The 13,473-nt window shown below is 43.7% G+C and overlaps 1 pseudogene; it reads right to left on the bottom strand.

Annotated features, from left to right (window-relative positions):
• Window positions 1–260: 260 nt before the first annotated feature.
• Window positions 261–13,473, bottom strand: LOC147701137 (E3 SUMO-protein ligase KIAA1586-like; annotated as a pseudogene).

The raw sequence follows: 13,473 nt of genomic DNA, 5'->3' as shown, positions 1-13,473 counted from the left end.
AGAAAAGCAAAAGACTCCAACGGTGGTACAATCATAAGATTTTTACTAAATATTCTTAACTGAAGCACTGTTCATTGGGTGGGGAAATGTTGAGAGCCTACACAATATCACATATGCACCATAAGTTACACAATTACATAACATATTTACAATTTGATCTGAAAGCTACAGAGTAATGTTGGGCTATCCCACCAGACATAGTTTGTGAAACTTCGACATCCAGGCAAACATGGACTGTAGGAGAGGGCCGTTCAGACATGTCAAGTGGCATCACTAGATGGGTGACAGGGTTGCTTCTCACGGCGATCCTTGCCATTTTTCCAGTGCTGATAAACTCTATCTAGGTCAACTTTCCCATTCAGGAGGTAGGCCTTTGTCCTCATCAGCATATCCAAATGCTTCTGCTCTAGTCTATTCATCAATTTACTTTTGATAGTATTCATAAGGCTGAATCCGCGTTCACAATCTGCACTAGATGCTTGAAATGTTGCACAGACATCAACAAGCTGAGACACCACACTATACTGAGCAGCATTGCGTACAGTAAAATTCACCATGTCTTGAAAGGTGGTAAATAACCCACCCTTTACATGTTCTGCCACCACATTTATAGTCTCTGCATTGTCGGACAACATCTTCTGGTGTTTCACAATCAACCATGACCAAGACATTTTTATACTTTTCAACAAGTCTTTGTATATTCTCAGTCCCAAAATCAAAATGTGATTGTGTTGCTATTGCCTGGATTTCAAAACTTGCCCATTCTTTCAGCTCATCTTCAGGGAACCTTTTTTGCATGTGCTCACAAAGAAGGGAAACAAAAGGCAAAATAGAAGCACTGTCAAACTCTTGCCTTTCCGTGTACAACAACATCATATCTCTTACATTGCTGCTCCAAAAGACAGTATCCCCTTAATACTGTTCCTTAATTTGGCCAATCTTTGCTCTTGCATACTGTACAGCTTCAACAGTAGTCAAAGAACTTTTTTGGAACAGTTTGCACAAAGATGCAAATTCACTCAGAATGTCATTAAGTACAGCAAGGGAAATATGGTAGTTAGAGTCAGATAGCTTTTTGTAACAATATTTAGCAACTGGATCATTCTCTTCAACTTTCTCATGCTCAAAGTACTTAAGAACAGCCTTGTAATTCCGAATTAATGCACCAACTGCAAAATGCCTTGAAAGCCACCGGACTTCATTCAATGGTCGAAAAGAGACCACTTCACAATCAGTGACCGATGCCATTTCATCCAGCTTGGACTTCCTTGCAGGAGATCTGCAGAACACAGCGTAGACAGTCCTCAATAATGTCTCCATCTCTTTAATCTTTAGAACCCTCTTCCAGGCATCATCAACTCCCAAATCTTCTCGATGAGCAACACAATGCTGCTCAACTAAATGGGGAATGGATTGTTTAAGGCGAGTAGCAACACCATTATTTTTACCCAGCATCACAGATGCACCATCGGATGTGAACATGACCATTTTCATAAGGTCCAGTTCATTGGTAGTGTAGAATTCTTTCACAGCAGCAGTGATAGCCTCAGCATTACAACTAGTCAGCTTCACTATGCCCCCAAACAGTGTTTTGTGCTCTGTTGAGGTTACAGGTCGGAACTTGAAGTACAGGATGAGCATTTTTGTAACAGAAATATCAGTGCTCTCATCAATTATCAATGTGTGATACAAAGCGTTACGAAGTTCTGCCATACCTTCACAGTGTATCATGCTATTGATAGCCTCAAGGAACTCAAAGGCATAGTTCTTACTCCCAAAAACACACTACTTAGGGGAGGGTCTAAGGGCTGTTTTATGACTCTACACTGGATACATGCCCCACTCGTACAGTTACAACAACAAAAAGTATCCAGGAGTCCCGACTCAGTGTTTTAACTCGAGACTTACCACTATGTGACTTAGACTGTGTGTTTATTCAAGTGTAAACCAACATTCAGTACGCAGCTTCGGTAGGAATTTTTCCCATCAGTTGCCGCTCTATACCACCATTATCACATCATTTGGGTCCTCCATACCCAGGAGTTTGTACACAGAACCGGTCACACTATGAATGGTGTGAGGACTATGTGAGTAAGGAGACCGATGTCATATGTGTTAGTTAGGTGGTGTCTTGAAAGTGATGTCGGCAAGGTTTACACCTGAGGGAAGCAGTGCAGTGAGGAAAAAGTGAAGGTGAGTAAAATTAGGTGGACCTGAGTAGAAAAAGTGATTTATTGGTTTCTCTCAGACCCCTAAGACTAAAAACAGGTGAAAAAAAGTAGATTTAACAAAATATCTACAGGCAAGTGGTCAACATGTTTCTGCATTTACCAGGAGTGTTTCCTATGCATTCTTCAGGACCAAGATATTGCTACTGCTTGCTTACATAAGTGAGAGTAAAATAAAAAGGAAAAATTTCACCTGAATATCAGGTGTAGAATCTCCGCCACAGTCTAAAACAAGTCACATAAGAAGAAAAGAAAAGAGAAAAACAACATGGAATTATGGAATGCACTACAGACATTGCGCTATTCCTGTGTTCACGTATATTCATTTTAGCACGAACATGGTAACACTCACCCAATGCTTGTGGGGAAGGCGCCTCACCTCACCTGGCAGGAGCTCAGGTAAAATAGGAGCACCGCTCTGTTAGCAAAAGAACAATGACAGGGACACTCAACCGATTCAATAGGACAAAGCAAGAAGAAAACAAGGTTGTTAAAAGTGTACTCGGTATCAGACCGAGATTAAGGATTTTACGTGTAACAATAGGGGCCGTAGCAGGATATTACAATTTACGCTGCCCGTATTGCTGCTCGAGAACGACTACCACAAGCACTCACCTCTCCGTCAGTGTCTCCAAACGTCCCTCTGGGCTCTTCTGGGGAGGCACCGAACAAGGGAAGTGGGCGGGTATATCAGTGGAGATTATCGGGCGAGTGTGGTGTATGATGGGAATTGTAGTTCCTCGATAGACGGTAAACAGCGGTATTGGTTTTTTGAGGAAGACTATGTTGTGTTATAATGACATCCATGGTATAGGTTTGTTAAGACCATCTTTGTCACTATTCAATTTGTACACCCATTTTTGCTCGATTCTGAACAGGAATTTACCGACATCTGGACAGTGATCAGGTATAGTGGGCTGTTCTAATATAGTCCATTGGAATTCACTCGGCCCATGTCCTTTTTCCAAGAAGTGTGCTGTTAAGCGAGTCGCTTGTTTTCGACAGCGGACTGTGTTTTTGTGTTCAACAATTCTTATTTTGGTTTTGCGGGTTGTCATACCAACGTACCTCTTTGAGCATGGGCACGTGATCATATAGATCGTATTCTCGCTGTTACAATTGGTGAACTTGCGCTGTTGCCATGGGCGCATGGTTCCGATGTCAACACTGGTGGATCTCGTGGTTTGAGGGCATGCCGAGCAATTGCCACAAGGGTGGTGTCCTTGTACGGGTGGCATGTCCCATAAGGTACCGATCTGTCTTGGTGTTTTATTTCTCGGTCTAGTATGGACCAAGTGGTCTCTTATATTTGGTCCTCTTTTGAAGGCAAAAAGGGGCGGCGGTAAAGTATCTCCGCTGGTGTTTAGAATAGACCAATGTTTGGTTATAATCTTCCGAACTTCATTCGATCTTGTATGGAAAGTATTAACAAAAGTCATTCTCTGAGTCTTTTCTTTTTGAATGGCAACCTCCAGAAGGGCTTCTCTATTATTGTTAGAGGCCCTTTTCTTGGACTGACGAATGATCTTTGCCGGATATTTCTTTTCTCGCAAAAACTTGGAGAGTGTCTCTGAGTGTTTTTCAAAGGATTCCTTGGTTGAGCAGTTCCTTTTTAATCTAAGAAATTGCCCAAATGGCAAGTTTTCTCTTAGTGCTCTCGGATGGCAACTTTCAAAATTGAGCAGTGCGTTGCGTGCCATTGGTTTCCTATATAATTCCGTATTTAGCCCATCTTCTGTGACCACTATGAGAATGTCTAGGAAGGGCAATTCTTTCTTGCTGCATTCCAAGGTGAATTTCAAAAACTCATTACAATTGTTCAACCAGCTGTGGAATTCCAGAAGGCTGGTCTCTGAGCCCCTCCATACAACAAGGATATCGTCTATGTATCGCTTCCAAATTCGGAGCGATACATAGTGAGGGTTGTCTTGATGTAGGATTTTTGTTTGTTCCAGTGCATGGACATATAAATTCGCCAAGCTCGGCGCGAAAACGCTGCCCATGCTGGTGCCAGACGTCTGGAGGTAGATGGTATCCTCGAATCTGAAGTAATTTTCCTTCATTGCCAGCTCTGCCAATTCCATAATGAAAGAGACCGGAGTGATTGTTTGTAGGTCCCTTTCTTGGAGGATGTTGCCCACTACTTCCAAAGTCTCTGTTTGTGGGATCGATGTATATAGGGACTCTACATCGAAGGATACTAGTAGGTCCATAGTGGGATCAAAGTCTACAGTTGGAAGGAGTCGCAGCACGTCTTTTGTATCCTTAAGGTAAGTTGGCATTTCTTTAACAATAGGATTGAGGAAAAAATCCACAAATGGTGAAAGTGGCTCCAGAATAGACCCGATACCAGAGATGATTGGTCTCCCAGGGGGTGGTCTCTGTGGTTTGTGGACCTTTGGTAGGCAGTAGAAATAGGGGATTGTTGGATGGGAAGTGCACAGGAATTGTCCCTCTTGAGGAGTTATCCATCCTTGTGATGTGGCCTCTTCGACCAGATGGTTGATTCTGTTTTTTAATCTCGTTGTTGGATCGTCTTTCAGCGGTCGATAAGATCTGTGATCCTGTAGCTGTCTCAGGCATTCCTGTCTGTAGGTGTCTCTGTCCAAGATGACGATACCTCCACCCTTGTCTGCAGGCTTGATTATAATCGATTCATTGGTGGTAAGAGCCTGCAGAGCTAGTTTCTCTTTATTGGGTAGGTTTACATAAGATCTTGGTTTTTTGGTTTTAAAGAGTAAGTCAATGTCAGTTTCCACTGCCTCCTCAAAGGTTTGGACCCTTGTTGGTAGTCCAATTGTCGTGGGATTGAAGGTGGAGGGTCTTTTCAGACCAGTGTTGGCAACAGATCCAATGTTATCTCCAGGATTTTAATTGGCGAAAAAGTAGTGGAGTCTCACTTTCCTAAATAATTTAGAGACCTCAACTTGAGTATTGAATTGGTCGCCTTCGTGGGTAGCCACAAAGCCTAGCCCACGATTAAGGAGATTCTCTTCATCATTAGAAAGTACATGGGAACTCAAATTGATCACGAGGCTGGTTGGTCGGTTGTCCCGCTCGTTCCAGCTCCCTCTTGTGGTATCCTCTTGCCACTCCTCAGGTCCATGGTCGGTTGTTGTATCGGAGTTGTCCACCGGACTTGGGGTCCTTGACCTTGTCTTCTTCTCCCTCTGTTGCTCCTCTGGCCATACCCTAAAAAAGGCTGTTGTCCTTGGATTTGTTGCATTTGTGGTGGGAAAAAGGGATGTCCCATTTGAGGGAAATTAGGGCCATACATCCACGGGCCCGGTTGCCAGAACTGTTGGAAGTTGTTCTGACCAAAGTTGTTGCCTCTGCGGCCTCTTCTGTTACCACGTCCTTTGAAAGGACCTCCACTTCCTCGCTGCGATGTATCGGAATCGCTGGAGTTGTCATCCGAGCTAGAGGTGGCATAGTTAGAGCCTCTTCGGCCTCCACTTTGATTGTACGTCGGTGTAGAGTCCCTATATACATCGATCCCACAAACAGAGACTTTGGAAGTAGTGGGCAACATCCTCCAAGAAAGGGACCTACAAACAATCACTCCGGTCTCTTTCATTATGGAATTGGCAGAGCTGGCAATGAAGGAAAATTACTTCAGATTCGAGGATACCATCTACCTCCAGACGTCTGGCACCAGCATGGGCAGCGTTTTCGCGCCGAGCTTGGCGAATTTATATGTCCATGCACTGGAACAAACAAAAATCCTACATCAAGACAACCCTCACTATGTATCGCTCCGACTTTGGAAGCGATACATAGACGATATCCTTGTTGTATGGAGGGGCTCAGAGACCAGCCTTCTGGAATTCCACAGCTGGTTGAACAATTGTAATGAGTTTTTGAAATTCACCTTGGAATGCAGCAAGAAAGAATTGCCCTTCCTAGACATTCTCATAGTGGTCACAGAAGACGGGCTAAACACGGAATTATATAGGAAACCAATGGCACGCAACGCACTGCTCAATTTTGAAAGTTGCCATCCGAGAGCACTAAGAGAAAACTTGCCATTTGGGCAATTTCTTAGATTAAAAAGGAACTGCTCAACCAAGGAATCCTTTGAAAAACACTCAGAGACACTCTCCAAGTTTTTGCGAGAAAAGAAATATCCGGCAAAGATCATTCGTCAGTCCAAGAAAAGGGCCTCTAACAATAATAGAGAAGCCCTTCTGGAGGTTGCCATTTAAAAAGAAAAGACTCAGAGAATGACTTTTGTTAATACTTTCCATACAAGATCGAATGAAGTTCGGAAGATTATAACCAAACATTGGTCTATTCTAAACACCAGCGGAGATACTTTACCGCCGCCCCTTTTTGCCTTAAAAAGAGGACCAAATATAAGAGACCACTTGGTCCATACTAGACCGAGAAATAAAACACCAAGACAGATCGGTACCTTATGGGACATGCCACCCGTACAAGGACACCACCCTTGTGGCAATTGCTCGGCATGCCCTCAAACCACGAGATCCACCAGTGTTGACATCGGAACCATGCGCCCATGGCAACAGCGCAAGTTCACCAATTGTAACAGCGAGAATACGATCTATATGATCACGTGCCCATGCTCAAAGAGGTACCTTGGTATGACAAACCGCAAAACCAAAATAGGAATTGGTGAACACAAAAGCACAGTCCGCTGTCGAAAACAAGCGACTCGCTTAACAGCACACTTCTTGGAAAAAGGACATGGGCCGAGTGAATTCCAATGGACTATATTAGAACAGCCCACTATACCTGATCACTGTCCAGATGTCGGTAAATTCCTGTTCAGAATCGAGCAAAAATGGGTGTACAAATTGAATAGTGACAAAGATGGTCTTAACGAACCTATACCATGGATGTCATTATAACACAACATAGTCTTCCTCAAAAAACCAATACCACTGTTTACCGTCTATCGAGGAACTACAATTCCCATCATACACCACACTCGCCCGATAATCTCCACTGATATACCCGCCCACTTCCCTTGTTCGGTGCCTCCCCAGAAGAGCCCAGAGGGACGTTTGGAGACACTGACGGAGAGGTGAGTGCTTGTGTTAGTCGTTCTCGAGCAGCAATACGGGCAGCGTAAATTGTAATATCCCGCTACGGCCCCTATTGTTACACGTAAAATCCTTAATCTCGGTCTGATACCGAGTACACTTTTAACAACCTTGTTTTCTTCTTGCTTTGTCCTATTGAATCGGTTGAGTGTCCCTGTCATTGTTCTTTTGCTAACAGAGCGGTGCTCCTATTTTACCTGAGCTCCTGCCAGGTGAGGTGAGGCGCCTTCCCCACAAGCATTGGGTGAGTGTTACCATGTTCGTGCTAAAATGAATATACGTGAACACAGGAATAGCGCAATGTCTGTAGTGCATTCCATAATTCCATGTTGTTTTTCTCTTTTCTTTTCTTCTTATGTGACTTGTTTTAGACTGTGGCGGAGATTCTACACCTGATATTCAGGTGAAATTTTTCCTTTTTATTTTACTCTCACTTATGTAAGCAAGCAGTAGCAATATCTTGGTCCTGAAGAATGCATAGGAAACACTCCTGGTAAATGCAGAAACATGTTGACCACTTGCCTGTAGATATTTTGTTAAATCTACTTTTTTTCACCTGTTTTTAGTCTTAGGGGTCTGAGAGAAACCAATAAATCACTTTTTCTACTCAGGTCCACCTAATTTTACTCACCTTCACTTTTTCCTCACTGCACTGCTTCCCTCAGGTGTAAACCTTGCCGACATCACTTTCAAGACACCACCTAACTAACACATATGACATCGGTCTCCTTACTCACATAGTCCTCACACCATTCATAGTGTGACCGGTTCTGTGTACAAACTCCTGGGTATGGAGGACCCAAATGATGTGATAATGGTGGTATAGAGCGGCAACTGATGGGAAAAATTCCTACCCAAGCTGCGTACTGAATGTTGGTTTACACTTGAATAAACACACAGTCTAAGTCACATAGTGGTAAGTCTCGAGTTAAAACACTGAGTCGGGACTCCTGGATACTTTTTGTTGTTGTAACTGTACGAGTGGGGCATGTATCCAGTGTAGAGTCATAAAACAGCCCTTAGACCCTCCCCTAAGTAGTGTGTTTTTGTGATTAAGTACAGCCTCGGCTGCGGGTCTTCCTTTTGAAAAATAACGGACATACGTCTTCTTTGTCTGTTTTCCAGCTCTGTTTTTGACGTTAGTTTCAATTACAGGACACTCCCTTTACGTAGAAACTTGGCAAGCGATCTACTGATAAACATTTACAATGGCATCAAACAGTGGTTTGGCTTTTGAGGAAGCGGAAATCCAAAATATTTTGGATGAAAATCCCAGTCTACTAGAGAACGTTCCCCTCGTAACAAACACTCCAGACGAGGGCTGGAATAAGATCTTAGTCCTAAAAAAATCCCATTCAAGAACAATGGTGCACGGCATAATTATGGCACAATATCTACATGGGAACTGTGCACCATCAGGTCTCATTGTGACCAACAGCCCAAGATTGTTCTTGGACGATAAGGAATTCCTTAAAGACTGGTCCCTAATTGCCTGGCGGTGCACCAGGGATTGGTTAGTTCTTATTATAAAAACGGCCAAAGGGGTAGCTGACAAGATCCTGGTTGAGATACAACTCCTAGAAGGAAAAATCAAGACTACCCTGAAAAATCCTGCTTTCAAATCTGGACAGGACGATACCAACAAGAAGAACACTGAGTTCAAGGAATCAATCCTCTTTACAAAAATGGAGAAATTTAAAAAAGACTTGGCCAAATTCTCCAGTGAGAAAGTATATCCATATACCAGCGACTCGTATGTACCACCGACGTACAATCAAAGTGGAGGCCGAAGAGGCTCTAACTATGCAACCTCTAGCTCGGATGACAACTCCAGCGATTCCGATACATCGCAGCGAGGAAGTGGAGGTCCTTTCAAAGGACGTGGTAACAGAAGAGGCCGCAGAGGCAACAACTTTGGTCAGAACAACTTCCAACAGTTCTGGCAACCGGGCCCGTGGATGTATGGCCCTAATTTCCCTCAAATGGGACATCCCTTTTTCCCAACACAAATGCAACAAATCCAAGGACAACAGCCTTTTTGAGGGTATGGCCAGAGGAGCAACAGAGGGAGAAGAAGACAAGGTCAAGGACCCCAAGTCCGGTGGACAACTCCGGTACAACAACCGACCATGGACCTGAGGAGTGGCAAGAGGATACCACAAGAGGGAGCTGGAACGAGCGGGACAACCGACCAACCAGCCTCGTGATCAATTTGAGTTCCCATGTACTTTCTAATGATGAAGAGAATCTCCTTAATCGTGGGCTAGGCTTTGTGGCTACCCACGAAGGCGACCAATTCAATACTCAAGTTGAGGTCTCTAAATTATTTAGGAAAGTGAGACTCCACTACTTTTTCGCCAAACAAAATCCTGGAGATAACATTGGATCTGTTGCCAACACTGGTCTGAAAAGACCCTCCACCTTCAATCCCACGACAATTGGACTACCAACAAGGGTCCAAACCTTTGAGGAGGCAGTGGAAACTGACATTGACTTACTCTTTAAAACCAAAAAACCAAGATCTTATGTAAACCTACCCAATAAAGAGAAACTAGCTCTGCAGGCTCTTACCACCAATGAATCGATTATAATCAAGCCTGCAGACAAGGGTGGAGGTATCGTCATCTTGGACAGAGACACCTACAGACAGGAATGCCTGAGACAGCTACAGGATCACAGATCTTATCGACCGCTGAAAGACGATCCAACAGAGAGATTAAAAAACAGAATCAACCATCTGGTCGAAGAGGCCACATCACAAGGATGGATAACTCCTCAAGAGGGACAATTCCTGTGCACTTCCCATCCAACAATCCCCTATTTCTACTGCCTACCAAAGGTCCACAAACCACAGAGACCACCCCCTGGGAGACCAATCATCTCTGGTATCGGGTCTATTCTGGAGCCACTTTCAACATTTGTGGATTTTTTCCTCAATCCTATTGTTAAAGAAATGCCAACTTACCTTAAGGATACAAAAGACGTGCTGCGACTCCTTCCAACTGTAGACTTTGATCCCACTATGGACCTACTAGTATCCTTCGATGTAGAGTCCCTATATACATCGATCCCACAAACAGAGACTTGGAAGTAGTGGGCAACATCCTCCAAGAAAGGGACCTACAAACAATCACTCCGGTCTCTTTCATTATGGAATTGGCAGAGCTGGCAATGAAGGAAAATTACTTCAGATTCGAGGATACCATCTACCTCCAGACGTCTGGCACCAGCATGGGCAGCCTTTTCGCGCCGATCTTGGCGAATTTATATGTCCATGCACTGGAACAAACAAAAATCCTACATCAAGACAACCCTCACTATGTATCGCTCCGACTTTGGAAGCGATACATAGACGATATCCTTGTTGTATGGAGGGGCTCAGAGACCAGCCTTCTGGAATTCCACAGCTGGTTGAACAATTGTAATGAGTTTTTGAAATTCACCTTGGAATGCAGCAAGAAAGAATTGCCCTTCCTAGACATTCTCATAGTGGTCACAGAAGACGGGCTAAACACAGAATTATATAGGAAACCAATGGCACGCAACTCACTGCTCAATTTTGAAAGTTGCCATCTGAGAGCACTAAGAGAAAACTTGCCATTTGGGCAATTTCTTAGATTAAAAAGGAACTGCTCAACCAAGGAATCCTTTGAAAAACACTCAGAGACACTCTCCAAGTTTTTGCGAGAAAAGAAATATCCGGCAAAGATCATTCGTCAGTCCAAGAAAAGGGCCTCTAACAATAATAGAGAAGCCCTTCTGGAGGTTGCCATTCAAAAAGAAAAGACTCAGAGAATGACTTTTGTTAATACTTTCCATACAAGATCGAATGAAGTTCGGAAGATTATAACCAAACATTGGTCTATTCTAAACACCAGCGGAGATACTTTACCGCCGCCCCTTTTTGCCTTCAAAAGAGGACCAAATATAAGAGACCACTTGGTCCATACTAGACCGAGAAATAAAACACCAAGACAGATCGGTACCTTATGGGACATGCCACCCGTACAAGGACACCACCCTTGTGGCAACTGCTCGGCATGCCCTCAAACCACGAGATCCACCAGTGTTGACATCGGAACCATGCGCCCATGGCAACAGCGCAAGTTCACCAATTGTAACAGCGAGAATACGATCTATATGATCACGTGCCCATGCTCAAAGAGGTACGTTGGTATGACAACCCGCAAAACCAAAATAAGAATTGGTGAACACAAAAGCACAGTCCGCTGTCGAAAACAAGCGACTCGCTTAACAGCACACTTCTTGGAAAAAGGACATGGGCCGAGTGAATTCCAATGGACTATATTAGAACAGCCCACTATACCTGATCACTGTCCAGATGTCGGTAAATTCCTGTTCAGAATCGAGCAAAAATGGGTGTACAAATTGAATAGTGACAAAGATGGTCTTAACGAACCTATACCATGGATGTCATTATAACACAACATAGTCTTCCTCAAAAAACCAATACCACTGTTTACCGTCTATCGAGGAACTACAATTCCCATCATACACCACACTCGCCCGATAATCTCCACTGATATACCCGCCCACTTCCCTTGTTCGGTGCCTCCCCAGAAGAGCCCAGAGGGACGTTTGGAGACACTGACGGAGAGGTGAGTGCTTGTGGTAGTCGTTCTCGAGCAGCAATACGGGCAGCGTAAATTGTAATATCCCGCTACGGCCCCTATTGTTACACGTAAAATCCTTAATCTCGGTCTGATACCGAGTACACTTTTAACAACCTTGTTTTCTTCTTGCTTTGTCCTATTGAATCGGTTGAGTGTCCCTGTCATTGTTCTTTTGCTAACAGAGCGGTGCTCCTATTTTACCTGAGCTCCTGCCAGTTGAGGTGAGGCGCCTTCCCCACAAGCATTGGGTGAGTGTTACCATGTTCGTGCTAAAATGAATATACGTGAACACAGGAATAGCGCAATGTCTGTAGTGCATTCCATAATTCCATGTTGTTTTTCTCTTTTCTTTTCTTCTTATGTGACTTGTTTTAGACTGTGGCGGAGATTCTACACCTGATATTCAGGTGAAATGTTTCCTTTTTATTTTACTCTCACTTATGTAAGCAAGCAGTAGCAATATCTTGGTCCTGAAGAATGCATAGGAAACACTCCTGGTAAATGCAGAAACATGTTGACCACTTGCCTGTAGATATTTTGTTAAATCTACTTTTTTCACCTGTTTTTAGTCTTAGGGGTCTGAGAGAAACCAATAAATCACTTTTTCTACTCAGGTCCACCTAATTTTACTCACCTTCACTTTTTCCTCACTGCACTGCTTCCCTCAGGTGTAAACCTTGCCGACATCACTTTCAAGACACCACCTAACTAACACATATGACATCGGTCTCCTTACTCACATAGTCCTCACACCATTCATAGTGTGACCGGTTCTGTGTACAAACTCCTGGGTATGGAGGACCCAAATGATGTGATAATGGTGGTATAGAGCGGCAACTGATGGGAAAAATTCCTACCCAAGCTGCGTACTGAATGTTGGTTTACACTTGAATAAACACACAGTCTAAGTCACATAGTGGTAAGTCTCGAGTTAAAACACTGAGTCGGGACTCCTGGATACTTTTTGTTGTTGTAATAGTTCTTACTCCTCCAGCTGTCTGGTATCTTCACATACAAAGCTAGGTGGTCATGGATGTCTTGTACAGATAACATTGACGTATTCATCTTGACTGCCAGCAACACATTGTTGATGAGAATCTTTATCTTTATTTCAGGCAGGGATCTTTGTCGTTCAACTACTTCCATTCTATTGGCTTTGTCAGTGGCAGTTTCTGTCAGCATTGCCCGCACTCCAAAACCAAACCTTGCAGCAGCACTTCTGTTTCTTAATGTCACCATGGCAGACTCGTGAACTTTGCCAATTAGATGACGTTTCAGGTAATCCAGTTTCCAGCCATCACTCCATTTCTTCCATGTAGAAAAGTCCCCAACAATCTTGGCTTCGGCACATGCTTTGCAAATCAAGCCCACGTCTGGACTGTATTGAAATAGTTCCCCAAGTTGCACGCGAACCTTGCTTCGTGATTTCTGTGTCTCAGCCTCCACAATTTCTTTCATCCACTCTTCCTTGAATACAAGGCAACATTTCTTTCTTTGTGGTGAAGCATCACACTCTGCAGAAGGTACAGCTTTGCGCTTGAACAT

This window comes from Lissotriton vulgaris, chromosome 7 (genome assembly GCF_964263255.1).
Source record: "Lissotriton vulgaris chromosome 7, aLisVul1.2, whole genome shotgun sequence".
NCBI lineage: Eukaryota > Metazoa > Chordata > Amphibia > Caudata > Salamandridae > Lissotriton > Lissotriton vulgaris.
The sequence above is the reverse complement of the archived record's forward strand: the minus strand, read 5'-3'. Positions and strand labels throughout refer to the sequence as shown.